The sequence below is a fragment of the Aquarana catesbeiana genome, linkage group LG02, assembly GCF_042186555.1.
Source record: "Aquarana catesbeiana isolate 2022-GZ linkage group LG02, ASM4218655v1, whole genome shotgun sequence".
Classification (NCBI taxonomy): Eukaryota; Metazoa; Chordata; class Amphibia; order Anura; family Ranidae; genus Aquarana; species Aquarana catesbeiana.
Window position 1 is genome coordinate 685,741,157 of NC_133325.1, and position 16,810 is coordinate 685,757,966.

General features: G+C 43.4%; 2 long non-coding RNA genes across 7 annotated transcripts in view; one reads left to right on the forward strand and one right to left on the reverse strand.

Moving 5' to 3' along the window:
• The window catches only part of LOC141129032 (uncharacterized), a 58,412-nt gene extending 42,464 nt beyond the window's left edge, over window positions 1-15,948 (reverse strand). For 2 of the 6 annotated variants that reach the window (XR_012241761.1, XR_012241758.1), the window contains exons 1-3: window positions 15,686-15,948; window positions 15,548-15,590; window positions 14,620-14,853 (exon numbers count right to left, since the gene is read on the reverse strand). This is a non-coding gene — a long non-coding RNA (uncharacterized lncRNA). The remainder of the gene's footprint in view (window positions 1-14,619; window positions 14,854-15,547; window positions 15,591-15,685) is intronic. The other 4 variants (XR_012241759.1, XR_012241756.1, XR_012241757.1 and 1 more) reach the window with 3 other exon arrangements.
• LOC141129033 (uncharacterized) overlaps window positions 1-16,810 on the forward strand; it is a 98,135-nt gene that overhangs the window by 19,966 nt on the left and 61,359 nt on the right. The gene's annotated exons all lie outside the window — the stretch shown is intronic.

Here is a 16,810-nt window from a genome sequence, read left to right on the forward strand (position 1 = left end):
TAACATTTCTCTACAATTTCCAAACTCATTATATACTGCTGGAGTGAAAAATCGAATATGTTATTTATTATGGCATTGAGGTATGAACATGCACTACAGACCAGTGTTAATTTTGAAGTCAAATTTCAATTTAGCTTTAGTCTTATGCCCCGTACACACGGTCGGACATTGATTGGACATTCCGACAACAAAATCCTAGGATTTTTTCCGACGGATGTTGGCTCAAACTTGTTTTGCGTACACACGGTCGCACAAAGTTGTCGGAATTTCCGATCGCCAAAAACGCGGTGACGTACACCACGTATGACGAGACTAGAAAAGGCCAGTTCAGAACCAAGCGCGGCACCCTTTGGGCTCCTTTTGCTAATTTCGTATTAGTAAAAGTTTGGTGAGAGACGATTCGCGCTTTTTCCAGACTCGTGGCTTTCAGATTGTTTTCTGCGGTTCAGTTTGTGCTTGTGGGTTTGTATCTGCTCTTCAGTGCGTGCAGTCAGTTCGTATTAGAGTTTTCTGTGCGATCTTGTCCGCTCGTTGCTGTTTTTCAGGTCGCTCTTCACAGGCCTTGCTGTCCTTCAGTGCGTTTTGTTACTTCGTTCTGAGCAGCCGACCGTTTTCTAGCCATGTTGCGTATACGTACTCCTCGTAGAGTTTGTGCTGTGCGGGGGCTTGGTGTTGGGGTCCTGACCTTGACACAAGTCCAGTCCATGAACAGGGTGGGGAGGAGTTCATGGACCAAGAATTGGTTGCTTCAGCGTGACCAGTTCTGTCATATGCCTTTGCTCCGTGAGATCCGTGAGAACAATCCTGATGATTTCAGGAACTTTCTCAGGATGACGGACCCCGTATTTCACCATTTGTTGGCTTCGCTGACCCCCTATATCAGCAGGCATCACTCTGGAGCAGAGGCTCGTCGCTACCCTGCGGTACTTGGCGACGGGGAGAAGTCTGCAGGACTTGAAGTTCTCGACAGGCATCTCCCCCCAGGCTCTGGGAATCATTATCCCAGAGACCTGTTCTGCCATCATCCAGGTCCTGCAGAAGGAGTATATGAAGGTAAGATTTTTATCCTTTAATATCACATTTTATTGTATATAATGTTTGCTAATGTATTGTATTTCTTTCCTCATTCCCTAATTGCCATGATTGTAATATGCTGTGAATGTCCCCTTTGTCCTCATTCATGCTGGAATTTTATGTAATTTTTTTACGTCCTTCATACATATTTGCCTTCACTTACCTCCCCAGCATGCTCTCCTGCCCCTATATTCACCTCATGTAGTCACGTAACAATGTATTTTATCAGCTCCATAGTAGTGCTTTACTCCAAACACCCCCTAAAATGTTTAGAAATGTGATTTGTGCTTTAAATTCAGATAGAGTGCTAGAGGCTTTTTTTTTGTGGTGTCCCCAAATCATTTTGAACCCTCCCCCCCCCCCCCCCAACTGCTAAGTCAGCTGATCCCAATTCTCTATCTATCCTCAATCCTCTATCAGCTGACTTTGCCAAACCCATACACACTATACCCACCTCTTTTGTGGATTTATGGATTAATTCCCCAAAGCATGTAGTGCAAGGGCCTGCCTGTATACTTTCAAATGGTACTTTTTCAAGTTTTTGTATACTATTATTATCTTGATAGGTAATAGCAGAATGTCCAAATGTGCTCAAATGTGTATAGTGTGTATTTATATCTTTGTATTATGACACTTCTTACCTGTCCAGTGGGCTGCCAATAGTGTAACTAAGGAGGGGCTGTTCCAAGCAATACCCATTATTTAGGCATTCATCTCTCAATGAAGTGGAGAGGGTTACCTGTCCAAGATCCCCCCCCTATAATGTTAGAAATGGCCCATGAGAGGGGGGGGGATATTATAGGTGTACCTTATACTTTGGTGTTGTAAAATTCCCCTTAATAAATGAATAAAATAAATGTATTTTTGTTTTCCTCAACAGTTTCCTTCCACGCCACAGGAATGGCAGGCTGTGGCCTCCCACTTTGCCCAGCGGTGGGACTTTCCTAACTGCGGAGGGGCAATTGATGGGAAACACGTCCACATCGTCCCCCCACCCAACTCGGGGTCGTACTATTATAATTACAAGGGGTTCAATAGTATTGTGATGTTGGCGGTGGTGTCGGCTACTTACGAGTTCCTGTATGTGGACGTGGGGAAGAATGGCCGGATGTCCGATGGTGGAATCATCGCCCAGATGGAGTTTTACAGGCGTCTCCAGAATGGCAGCTTGGACTTGCCACCTCCAGAGGAGAATGTGGAAGGACTCCCATTCGTCTTCGTTGCGGATGAAGCATTTGTGCTGGGGGACCATCTTATGCGGCCGTTCCCGATGAGGACCCTCACCCCAGAACAGAGGGTTTTTAATTACCGGCTGGCCAGAGCCAGAAGAGTGGTAGAGAACACATTTGGAATCATGGCCAGCCGGTTCCGCCTATTTCTTACACCCATCCATATGGCGGAGTATAAACTGAATCATATAATCCTGGCTGGCTGTGTTCTACATAACTTTTTACGGCAACATTCTGCCAACTATGCTGGCTCAGTTGGGCCTGAGGCCAGAATTATAAATAAAACAACCCTGACGGCGCTTGAAAGTGGCCGTCCTGGCTTGCCCTCCCTGAGTGCCCGTGATGTCCGGCTAAGATACCTTGAGTTCTTTGCGGGTAGGGGGGCCATCAATATGCCAAACAATTTGTGAAACCTTGATCAAATAAAACAAAAATTAAGCAAATCTTTGGTGACATTTACTGCTTGTGTTTGTTTTAGCTGAACCTGACCGAAATGTGGTGAGTCCTGAAACTGGCGTGATTGTGTAATCTTATACAAAGCACAAAGGCAAATACACTTTGCACTACAAGTGCACTTGAAAATGCACAGAAACTGCACTTGTAGTGCAAAGTGAATTTGCCCTTAGGAAATAACACCCATTGTCACAGAAAGCAGCAATTACATCACCACAAAATTAGCGTTGAGACAATAATCCACACATTCTTGATTAACAATCTTTTTAATACCTGCACAATCACATGTGCATTTAGAAAAGGTTTTTTAAAACAAACCAACATGTTTGTTGTATAACAATTTTTGGGGCGGCATTATCAAAAATAGAAATGTCCATTTAAGATAAAACAGGCATGTGTAAAACCAACAAGAAAGACACAAATCTTGAACTTACAAAGTTCACATATGGTAAAACTTGAAGGCAATATCAGACATGAGTATTTAGGAACTGTGTTTGATATTGCATTCAGATGGGGTGAAGTCACCCCAGGAAAAGCCAAATTTTGAAGATGCACACCAGTTTACGAATGTCAACATGTGCTAGCTGCCATCACGGGGGGATCAAGGGACGTGTTTTGGGGTAGCAACCCCTTCCTCTCAGCTACTTTATTATTGAGGAAGGTGTTGCATACCCAAAACGTGTCCATTGATCTCAAATTGATGGCAGATAGCACATGTTGGCACACTGTGTGCATCCTCAAAATTTGGCTTTTCTAAAAATCGCTAAAACATTTTTAACATTGTAGCGTACAAAAAAACAAAGTGATTTGGAAGGGTTTTAAACTCTCCCCAAAACATCAATGAAGTTATTATTTTTTTGAATAACATCATTGATGTTTTTCTTGATGTTTTCCAAAGCTAAATTACACCCCATGATCTCCCTAATCAGGATCTGTGCACTTTCAGAGGTGAAATGCCCTGGATCCACAACATCACGATCACCTTTACCTGAGTCTGTGGTCGCAGACACTGACCTGTTGTGGTGCCAATTTCCACCACGTCTTCTTCCTCCTCCTGCTCTTCTTGGGTTGGGGGTATTTCCCCTTCTTCCCGAGGTGGGGGATCTGTGGTCTCCTCGGATGAGGGGTGTCCTTCGAGTCTTTTCTCCCCTATGTAAAACAAAAATGGTATAATTAGCACACAGATATTTGATGGCCGAAATATAAAGATGAAACATTGCTTGGAAGTGGGGTACAATTGTCTATTTTGGCAGAGTTCCAAGATGTAGCATTTTTATTGTCCGTTGTCAAGCTTCAAGATTTTACCTGTCTTGTACAAGTTTCACAGATGGAGACCCCCCTATAGTATCCACTGGAGCACCTGTGTGGCCCCCCTAATAAAAATGGTGTTCTGGTGTCCCACACTAGTGCTCCAGCGTCCAGATGTGAAAACAGCTGCTGAGTGTCCTCTCCTTACACAGATACTAGTTTGCATTTCATTCTAGGCACAAACCCATCTACACAAACAAATATTTTTCATACAAGTAGGCCCTAAAAAATGTGGGCAAATGCATATGGCCTAAACAATGGTGTTTTATAGGCCGAAAGAAAAATGTTTGATACGAACGAATAATGGGCCCATGAACATGAAAGTTGCCATTTTAAACTGTACAACACTTAAGAAAAGCACATGGAGCAGCACGAATGTAATAAAGACAAAAAGAATAGGAACACAGCGCAACTACTTACTTTTTTGCAGCACTCTCCGGATCTTTCTGTACTGCTCGGGCTCTCTTAATTTCAGGTCCGACCACCGCTTCCTGAGCTGATCTTTCGATCGTCATACCCCGAAATTCCAGTGCAGACTTTTGACCACTTTCGCCATGATCTTGGCCTTTCTGATATTGGGGTTGGGGTAAGGTCCATACTTTCCATCATAGTCGGCCTTCTTCAGGATGTTGACCATCTCCAACATCTCCCCAAAGGACATATTTGAGGCCTTAAATTGTCTCCTTCTGGATCGGGACGTTTCCGGATCCGGGCTCTCCTCCTCCTCGTTGCTATAATTAGCACGCACCTGCTCTGACTTCGCCATGTGCTCTTCACCCACTGCGCTGAACGAAAAGGGGCGGGGAATAGACTAGAAAGAACGTCAGGGGCGGGCGGAGTTACACACATGCGCAGTGTGTATAAAGCGTGACACGCGTGCGTAGTACGTACGATCTGTGAGCGGAGGAAGGAGTATCGGAGGCGCCGATCGTGATAACGAAAGGTAAGAGACAAACTTGGGCCTATACTGCTTCTAGATTGAGGCCTATATTGTAACTAGATTAGGAGAGTTTTGCCTGACATTAGGGTTTGTCTTGTGTTGTGTCTTGCAGTGAAAATGGATATCTTGAACGATATCGACTTTATGGCAATCTTCATTGACATGTTCAGGGAGCTGCCTTGTCTGTGGCAGATAAACCACTAACATTATAAGAACCAAACAAAGAGGAAGGCAGCACTGGATCAATTGCTGGAAATAGTGAAGCAGGTGATCCCCACGGCAGACACCACCTATTTGAAGATTCTAATTGGTGGCCTGAGGAGCACTTATCTAAGGGAGCACAAGAAGGTCCAGGATTCGCAGAGATCCGGAGCAGCAGATGACATCTATGTCCCCAGGATGTGGTACTATGACAGACTGCATTTTCTGGCAGGTCAGACTGAACCCAGGTCATCACTCTCCAGTCTTCCTTCCACGCTTCCTTCCCCCCCAGCTGAGGCTTCTGACGCCCAACCTGGGCCTTCCAGGCAGCAACATGTGGAGGAGCCCAGCTTGAGCCAGGTATAGCATTCCTCTAAATGCTGTATTTATTGGAGTATAACACTCACTTTTTCACCCTGAAAACCAGACGCAAATAGCGTGTGCGTGTTATACGCCGATACTTCAATTTTAGCTGCCTCGGAGGGGACAGGGAGGGGGGCGGGACGAGCGCTGTCAAATTACATACAGTGAGAATCTCCTGTTTACTTGGCACCCTCTGTAATAGGAAGTCCCATCTCCTGGGCCCCCATTGGACCAGTGTTCTCTCTATCATAGGAGATTCTCACTGTATGTAATCTGTCAGCGCTCGCCCCGCCCCCCGACCCCCCGGTCCCCTCTAGGCTACAGATGGGCATCAATCAGGCTGCATTGATGGCAATGGTGAGGCTGCTGCATTGATGGCAGTGGTAAGGCTGCTGCATTGATGGCAATGGTGAGGCTGCTGCATTGATGGCAATGGTGAGGCTGCAGATGGGCATTGATTGGGATGCATTGATGGCAACGGTGAGGCTGCAGATGCGCACTGACCCTTATTTTGCTTCAAAGTTCCTTATTTAAAATTTCATTTTTTTCCTGAAACTTCCCTCTTAAAATGAATGCGCGTGTTATACGCCTGTGCGTGTTTTATATGCCGATAAATACGGTAGTTCAGGTTGTCCAATCAATGATGTTTACTAGATGTTAGTTTGGAGTACTAATTTATGTTTGTGATTGATGATGCAAAAACTAAAACCATGTCCCTTTTTCATACACAGGGAAGTCTCAGCCAGGAGGTGGCCGGGCCGAGCAGGCTGCCTGATATGCAGGTCCCTCCCCTACACCCGCAAAGAGAAAGTGGCAGGAAGAGGAGTACCCTAGAGGAGGCTGCCATAGGTCTCTTTTGGAAGGCTACAGAGGCCCTGGGAGCACCCCACACTGTGGAGGAGGACTTTGCTGGCATAATTGCCTGTAAAATGCAGCGGATGGAGGAGGGCCAACAACTCATGTGTAAGTCCTTAATGTTGGAAGCTCTCAATAAGGGGTTGAGGGGCCAAATAACATCTGCTACCCACATTTGTGACCTCACACATGGTCCTCCTCCTCCAGGTCCTTGTACTTCTCCTCCTCCTCCTCCAGGTCCTACTTGTCCTCCTCCTCCTCCAGGTCCTACTCCTCCTCCTGCCACATCTCCAACAGCAGAGCCACAGCCGGGAAGGAAGCCTGGAAAGAAGACCAGAAAGTGATGACCCTGGGTCCAGTCTGGTCTGGCAAAAGATGCAGCCTCTTGTGGTACCACAGCCTGGGGACACAGATGTCATCTGCTGCTTTCCGGATCTCTGGGACTTCTGGACCAGACTGCACTCCCTTACATATGGACTCCTCAGGCCACCAATTTTGATGTTAAAGAATTGACGTCTGCCCTGGGGGTCCAAGGCTTCGCTAATTTCTGCTGTTTCTCCAGCGTTGACTCCCTCTTTGTTTGGTTCTGAGCCCTTAATAAAGGATTTTTGGTTTCAATTATACTCTCCTATGTGTGTTTTACTTCAAAAAGGACAGTTTGTTTGTGAGGAGGCAGGTACATTTCTAAAGTACAATGTGAAATTAACAAGGGACACCAACACCAAACAATCTCCTTGAGATTAAATAATATAAGATATCAATGGTGTTGTAGTAACTTGGCACATAAAACACACACAAAAATATTCTGGAGTAAAACTACAAATAAAATAAAACAAAGATCAGCCTTGGAAAAAATACAAACCTAAAAAAAAAAAAAAAAAAAAAAAATGCCTTTAAAAAAAAAACAAAATAAAAAAATATTTTTGTCAGATGTGACAAATCAAAACATATTGAGGGAATCCCAATAAATAATAAAGAAAGAAGTTTGTGAGAAGTCTGTGTGAATATGAGCAGCAAAACTACTTTATTCTTCTCACATTATAAAGAAGAAGAGAGTGCGCTGTATTAAACCATTTTTAACATTGCACCGTGATGAAAGTATTGTATACATTGCGAACTCTAAGTTTACCAGATCGAGCTGTTCCGTCTCGGAATTTCTTCTGAGCATGCGTGGCACTTTGTGCGTCGGAACAGGCCACACGCGGTCGGAATTGACGCGATCGGATTTTGTTGTCGGAAAATTTTATAGCCTGCTCTCAAACTTTGTGTGTCGGAAAATCCGATGGAAAATGTCCGATGGAGCCCACACATGGTCGGAATTTCTGACAACACGCTCCGATCGGACATTTTCCATCGGAAAAGCCGACCGTGTGTACGGGGCATTAGTCTTTTGAATACAATGGCATTTTAGTTTTAGTCCCATTTTAGTCTTCTGACTAAAATGACATTTTAGTTTTAGTTACATAGTTAGTAAGGTTGAATAAAGACACCAGTCCATCCAGTTCAACCTGAGTGTGTGTGCGTGTCTACAATTATCCCTATTTATTTAAGGTACCCATATAGCGGCGTCAATTTACGCATCACTCCACACATACATCGCACACTCACGATCCCTACCCTCAAGGAGCCCACAATCCAAGGTCCCCAAACTCACTTTCATATACTAGGGCCAACTTTTGGACAAAAGCCAATTAACCTACCAGCATGTCTTTGGAGTGTGGGAGGAAACCCGAGTACCCGGAGGAAACCCACGCAGGCACAGGGAGAACATGCAAACTCCAGGCAGGTAGTGTCGTGGTTGGGATTCGAACCAGCGACCCTTTTTACTACTAGGTGAGAGTGCTACCCACTACACCACTGTGCCGCCATTTAGTCATATTTTAGTCATTTCAGTTGTTTTAGTTTTAGTGGTATTTTAGTCGACTAAAATAATATTCATTTAGTCGATTAAATGTTTTAGTTGATGAAATTAACACTGCTGTCGGGTTGTGGTGCAGGCCAGTCAAGTTCCTCCACACCTAACGCACTCAATCAGGTCTTTATGGACCTTGCTTTGTGCACTGGTCTGAATCATTTGGTGGAGGGGGATTATGGTGGGGGGTTGTTTTTCAGGGGTTGAGCTTGGCCCCTTAGTTCCAGTGAAGGGAACTCTTAAGGCGTCAGCATAACAAGACATTTTGGACAATTTCGTGCTCCCAAATTTTGTGGGAACAGTTTGGGGACGGCCCCTTCCTGTTCCAACATGACTGTTCACCAGTGCACAAACAAGGTCCATAAAGACATGGATGAGCGAGTTTGGTGAATGGTTTCCGATATCTCAATAACCATATGGACCAGGTGCACATGGCTATCCAGAGACACGTCGAGAAGTGCCACCTTGCATGGAGTACACATGACCATCAGGGTAAACCCCCTGCGGGCAGTCGAACATAGTCAGTGTGAGAGGTAGGGTCACAGTGCAATAAAGCAACGAGTGAACATCAAATTTTGCTACAAATTGGGGAAAGCGACGACGGAGTTGCATGAAATGTTGGTGCAAGTGAATAGAATGGAAGCCATGAGCAGAAAATGTGTTTACGACTGGTTCAAATGCTTTCGCAAAGGGAGGAAAACAACTTTGGATGAGCCACGCTCGGGTTAGCTGTCAAAAAGCAAAACCCCACCCCATGTTCAAGCGAGTGAGACAAATGCTGGCACGAGATCAGCAACTGACTATACAACTGATGGCGGAGGAATTGGGCATTAGCAAAAACACGGTTGCGCACCATCGTCCGCGAAGATTTGGGTAAGCTAAAGATCTATTCCCAGTTTCTGCGGCACAAACTAACAGACAGACACAAAGCAAAATGGATGAAAACCTCTGAAGATTTAATTACCATGCGTGACCAGGATCCATCCTTTCTGTGAAACATCGTTACAAGGGATGAGACCTGTGCATCAATTCTTGGCTCGGAGCAGTATACCTGTTCTCGATCATGCACTGTACTCCCTGATTTGGCGCCTGTGGACTTCTTTCTGTTTGTCCGCCTAAAGAACGTCATGAAAGGCGCATGTTTTTCAGACATGGCGGCAATCCAAGAATGTGTGGCAACAATTCTGCGATCGATTCCTAAAGAGGCCTTTGCTGACAGTTTCCAGAAGATTTATGAACAGTGACAAAACGTGTGTAGTGAAGGATGGAGATTATTTTGAAAGCCATTATAAGTAATTTGTTTGTATCTTCTGTTTTTTTTTTCTGATACCATTCACCAAACTTTTTAGACACACCGGACGTTTATTTGGTGTACGTTGTTTTTATATGCACTTTTGTGTTTTGTGTTATGGTGAAGTAAGCACTGTGTGTTTTTATAATTTAATACATTTTGATATATGTCTTTTACTCTTTAATATTTTTGGAATAAACTTAACTCATTAACTTATTAATTGCATTTTTGGAAGCCTCATATGCCATTGCAGTAGCTGCTATTTTGCCAAATGCAGGGCTTTGCCCTAGTAGTTGGGATTTTTGTCTCTGTAAGCTAAGTTTACCAAGCAGCCTATCATGAGCATGTGCCTGAGTTTTTGGACCTGTAACAGAAAATCAAGCCTGTCTCAGACAATATGATGCTTCTTTGGGTTTCAGACAGCACATTTGCAACATGAGGGTTACAAAGGGGACCAGAGCAGCCAATTATCAAGCAACAGTGCTGAATGGTGCCATGAGAAGATATTGCTCAAAGTGAGTGGCCCATCTCAAGTTTCACTGTAAAATGCCCGTGTTTTGGTATGGCTCTTTGTTTTTGTTGTTCAGTAGTTTAGTCATTAAGTCATGTCTGACTCTTCATGACCTCATGGACCATAGTGCGCCAGGCTTTTTTGCCTCCACTGCATCCCCGAGCTTGGTTAACTTGATGTTGATTGTTTCAATGATGCTATCTATCCATCTTGTTTTCTGTTGTCCGGTTCTCCTTTTTCCTTCCATGTTTTCCAGCATCAGAGGCTTTTCCAAGGAGTCCTCTCTTCGCATTAGGTGGCCAAAGTATTTGAGTTTCAGCTTCAGGATCTGTCCTTCCAGTGAATACTCAAAGCTGATTTCCTTCAAGATTGACTGGTTTGATCTTCTTCCCGTCCAAGGGACTTTCAGGAGTCTTCTCCAACACCATAGTTCAAAAGCATCAATTCTTTGGCGTTCAGTCTTCCTTATGGTCTAACTTTCACAGCCATAGGTTACTACTGGGAATACCATAGCTTTGACTATACGGCACTTTGTCAGTAGGGTGATGTCTCTGCTTGTTATAATGTTGTCTTGGTTTGCCATTGTTTTCCTCCCAAGAAGCAAACGTCTTTTAATTTCGTGGCTACAGTCATCGTCTGCTGTGATCTTGGCGCCTAGGAAGATAAAATCTGTCACTGCTTCCATTTCTTCCCCTATTTGCCAAGGAGTGATGCACATAATCTTAGTTTTCTTAATGTTTAATTTCAGGCCAGCTTTTCCTCTCTCCTCTTTCACCTTCATTGTGAGACTCTTTAGTTCTTCTTCACTTTCTGCCATTAGTGTGGTATCGTCTGCATATCTCAAGTTGTTGATATTTCTCGTGCTTGTGATTCGTCAATCCTGGCATTTCGCAAGATGTACTCTGCATATAAGTTATATAAGTAGGGTGACAATATACATCCTTGCCGCACTCCTTTCTCAATTTTCTTCAAACCAGTCATTTGTTCCATGTCCTGTTCTAACTGTTGCTTCTTGACTTGCATATAGTTTTTTTCAGCAGACAGGTTCTTCAGCCCGGGTTCACACCTATGCGAATTAGATGTGCGTTTCCCAACATCTAATTCGCATAGTAGGAGAATGTGACTGGCTCCCTATGGAGCCGGTTCACATATCTCCGGGGCGGCTGCGGAGCGCACTGCACAAAAACGCTGTACGTCTTTGGCTCCGTTTCAGGGGCAAATTCAGGCATAGAATCAGCCCTGATTCGTCCCTGAAATGGGGAACAGGGACACACAGCTCTCCTGTGCGATCCGCAGCCCAGTATAGTGTAAACCCGGGCTTACATGGCTCTTTACACTCCGGAAAATCAGTCATAAAAAAAAATTAATCGCTACACACTGGGCTGCAGCAACTTTAATTGTATAATAAATTGTAGCAGGGGTCACTGAGGTCTGACTAACTCAAACGGAGTAAGAAGAATGGGAATTTGTATGGAACACAGCGCCACCCTCAAAGTCAGTGATCGACAATTAGATTTCAATCATGAGTGTCAGGGCAGGTAGAGTCGAGAGACACAACTCAATTAACGCTGCTAAATGAGTCAGATTAAGACAGATCAAATTGAATCAAGCAGATTAGTTTGGATTGTAAAAACAGTAGTTAGTAGGGTCTTCAAATCCTCAAAGGATTTCCAATTAAGTCCGATTACATCTCCATAGAGGGGAACAGAAGGTCCAAATGGGTTGAACCGATTGTGTGAAAGGGGCCTAAGGCTGTTTTCTCATTGTAGTTTACCCACACCACGGATGCAGCGCAGTGCACCTGTGGCTTTCCTGCGGTTTAGCTGCACTTTGCCATAGATGTCTATTATATCCTGCAAGTGTGGTGCACTTTCTGAAAGCGCATCAAATCCGCAGGTAATAACAGAAGTCTATGGCTCGATGCAGGTAACCCGCAGGTGCACTGCTCTGCACCTGCGTATCAGTTTGAAAGCAACCCAGTAATCACTGCAGAACAGATGTGCCCATATATAGAATGTGATTTTAGTAATAAGCTTACCTTTAATAACAGTATTCCTTTCAGGTATCACCGGCTGTTGCTGTCCCAGTCAGCGTGCATTTGGTATCACTCTGCCTGTGACAGGAGTTGGCGCTATACAGGAAGCATCAACTTATGCAGCTCTGCTCCGCAGCCGCTTGCTTCCTCTACTGCTGGTTTCATTAACAAAACTGATGCTCTGGGATGGCGGATCAGCGACCAGCAAAATGGGCTTGGTATCTGCCATCCCAGAGCAGGAGGCCTACGGCCACATCAGAGGGCTCCACGGGTCACTGGTTGGGCCCCCCTGGTCTACCCAAATAATGTTGGATGTCTAAACAATGTATTTACCCTCTACCTAAAAGTAAATAGTGGCACTGGTATCAGAGTACTGTAAATAATGCAATAAATACTGTAAAATAACACCCAGTGACAAGTGTTAGTCACTGTATCAACAGTGACTGTAAAATAAAGTTAGTGATTTAAACAGTCCCAATTTTATCTTTGTGACTTCAAATATGCCCCTATAAGGATTGTGATAATCCAAATCTTTCTCCACACCGCGTGTAAATGTGCTTCCGCTCCCCCTAAGAAACACACTCACCAATTACAGATGCCTCGCACTCTCATGCTTGGCAACTAAACATTTACCTTCATAGGGTTATAACATTGCACTTTCTACATGCAAAAAATCCCTTAAAATCAATTTTTAATGGCCAAGTGGGTCCAATATTTTCTTTACCACCTTGTCTCAAAAATTGGGGGCTCTTCTATATATAAACTTGGGACGGTCAGGTAGAACTCCACCCAAATCTCTGTCCATACATAAAATATACCAGTACTTATTGAAAATAGTCTCAATTTCCGGGATATTTTTAATCCATGCCGGGTGATGGCTATTATTGAAAGATAAATAACTGTTGCAATCCGTTGGTTTAAAATAAACCCTAATACTTAGTTCATTCATATTCTTTTCAATAGTAATGTCCAGAAAATGAACGGTTTTTTCACTTATTTGGTGATCCAATACAATATTATTGTCATTGTTATTCAGATGGGAGATAAATTCCATAAACCAAGGGATCGCAACAGCTATTTATCTATCAAGAGTGGCCATCACCCGGAATGGATTAAAAATATCCCGAAGGGACAGATGCTTAGAGTGAGACGTAACTGCACCAAAGAAGAAGACTTCTACATACAAGTGAATGTATTAAAAGAGAAATTTGTACAAAAGGGATATAGATGGGATGTCTTGGATAAAACAATTAATGAGGTAGCCAATATAGCTAGAACCCAATGTCTAATTAGAAAGGATGTTCAGTCATCTACTGACCAATACCAATGGGGTTTCATATCTAACTTTCACTACCAGTACAAGGAAATTGAGAATATTTCAATAAGTACTGGTATATTTTATGTATGGACAGAGATTTGGGTGGAGTTCTACCTTAATGGCCCAAGTTCATATTTAGAAGAGCCCCCAATTTTGGAGACCAGGTGGTAAAGTAAAAATTGGACCCACCTGGCCATGAAAGAATTTTCTTTCGAAAATCTTATCTAAGAATTTTCTTTCGTATTTCGCACCATTGGTGGGCTGCAGCAACAGCTGTTTTTCGTACGGTAATCAAATTTGAGTAGTTGGACATGTTGTAAAATTTTTGAAAAACAAATGATTTTCTAATCAATGATGGGAGAATTGTGCGAGAAATGTAATCGAAAAAGAAATGCGCATGTGCAAGAAAAGAAAATTCCCGCAAAAAAAAAAAAGAAGATTCGCAGCCACGAAAATTCTTTTCTGTAGCAACATGAGGTAAAATTGATGGCTTGGTTGGCCGAATTTCAAAATCAATGGTGGCACCATCGGATCACAAAACGCACAAATTTTCTGATTTTCAAAAGAAAATTCTTTCGAGATTTGACCATGTATGGCCAGCCTTACTCTAAACTAATGACCTGTAGGGGCTTTTAAACATCACCTATGCAAAATATAGGATACTAAAGTTCATCATCGTTTTGCAAGCATGTGCAAATTTAAAACTTAGCATATTGGGTATCTTTTTACTCGGCACAACCTCATATATGCATATTTTACCAGAAATGTGATAATATTTTGTGTTTTTGTGCCCCAAAATTAACTGTAATATATTTTGTGTTAAAATGTTGCGCTTAATAAACTGTTGTGTAAATATTATGTGACATAAAACATTAGAACTACCTCTGACTCTGCTCTCTGAAAATATATAATGTTTAGAGTTTTTACCCAATCTTTAGGCCTAAAATGATTTTTTCTACCACAAGATCATAGATATTGGAATCCTGACGCGTTTTGACCCTGTTTGGGTCTTCTTCAGAGGATAATTGTTAACTGTGGGAATATAAGCATGTGTCAAACCAAATATAAAACTCAGCAATGACAAGCTTGCATATGTAACACAGCATATCTACCAAGATTGTATAATTACCAATCACAAGGTTTCCGATAGTTCAAAGTGTTCATGACGAAAAACAGGTATAGTCACTCCTGTGTCTTCTGTCTCCCCAATAACCGGTCAGCTCCTCAGGAAGCAGATGGTAGACCAACACATGCCTTATGAGGGATCACGCATATATAACCCCCCACAAACACGTGGGGGAGGAAGAGTAGGAAGGCGAACAGCGAAGGCATACACTGCACCCAGGGTGGAGTGACGGTGATGCTAAAATCAAATTAAAAGCAGGAAATAAATGATTTTCCTAGATAAATGATAGTTCCCTTAATACAGAACAGTTTGTTGATATTGGAGTGTGAATGCAAGGGCATGCAGGGGAGCAGAGGTATAGCAAAGATAGAGAGAGGAACGTAAAGGGAGGGGGAGGGGGAAAGGGGGGAAAAAAGAAGTGGGGGGGGAGGGAATGGGGGGGGGGGGGAGAAGGAAATGGGGGAGGAAAGACTAAATAAGGTAGGTGAAGGCAAAGAAGTGGAAAAGAAAAGTGAAATAAGTGAGAGGGTGACATGGTGAAACAGACAAACACCAGATCCCCTGCAACCCCTATAGAGGCATAAAGTAACGATGTTAGAGATGTTAGTACATGCACCAGTGTAAAAAACCAATATACAAGGTGAAGAAGACCAGCCTAGGCTGGAAAAAAAGAAAAAGAAAACAAGAAAGAAAAAAGAAAAAGAAAAAGAAAAAAGGGGGTGAAAGTGATGCAGTGATAGGGTAGAAAAAGAAGTGAATGAAAGTGAAGTGATAGGACGCAGTTATGTAAGTAAGACCCTACAGCAACAACCACCCACAGGATATTGTGAAATGAAATCAAACAAAACAAAGTGAAACAAAAACAAAACCAAAAAGTGCAAGGTGTATAGTGAAATGAAGGGGTGCATGAGGTGACAGCAGTGCTTGTTACCTAGTACTATGGACCGGGAAAGCTTGAATTAATTAGTCCGGTTCTGAAACATATAATGTCAGCATCAGACATCAATTGGATACAAGAGGGGGTATAATGATACAGTGCTCCAATTCCAAACATTTCAAAAGTACTTACCACTCAATATGAGCGGTGGTTGTGTGCCTGCATATGCCAGGGTGAGGAGAGGATCAATGAGCCTCCCCTGTGCCTGGACTGCTTTATAGGGAAGTGCTAGTTAATTGACTCGTCAGGTGCGGGTGCCTCGCCGCTCCCCTCCCCTCTCCCCACCCACCCATTAAGGGGAAGAGCAACACAGAAGTGTGCTCACTGCGTGACCCCCCCGACGTTCCGGAAGAGCGATTGCTCTGGGGTCCCCCGTCGCTTCCGCCGCAACCGACGTGACGTCACGCGCACCAGGTCGCGCGTGCGTGCGCACGGGGTCTAGAAGGGATCCGGGATGCCGCTGGCAGGCAAGAAGCGCCCAACCCAGGTGCTGACACCTAGTGGGCGCATTATAGAGACGCAGGGCCCAAGCGTCTCCCCTCTTGTCAGGAAGGCATGTGTGGCGTAGCTCCGCCCCCTAAAGGAGAACACAACCCCTCAAGGGGAGACAAAAGTATATACAGGAGGAAGAAAGAACAAGATGGTTATAAGTAATATTCAAAAACGTCCACACCTGCCATCGTCAAAACATCAACTGGGCATCTTGTATGGGATATACTAGGTCCTTATTGGCCTTAATGATATACACCGTATTGCACAATATTACAATCGCATTTGAGGAAATTACATAAACTGCAATAACACAGATCATTATAATGTTAAGTAGAAAATAGAAAAAACAGACATAAGAGAACTTTAAATCAAATAATGGAAGAACTGTAAACTGTTTTTCTAGGGCTGTATCGTATAGAGAGTGGGAGGATTGGACAAAGACAAATACCTGCTTTTATACATTATGCTTCGAACGGGAGAGTATGTCCCACTATCATGGATATTGCGAATGTTAGTGGTCAGTTTGTTGGTTATACAATAGCCCAACCACGGGTAAACCATGAGATGAAAAAACATGGTTTCTCCTGTTGGGGAATTAACGCTAATATTAAAGGGAATTTTGGTGAAAAGAGAAAGGAAAAAGAAAAAGAAAAAATATATACATATATAAATATGTATACGCGCATATACACATACGCATACACATCCATACATATATAGTGGTAATGTGATCCCTAACACACATAAGGACAGTAACCTAGGAGA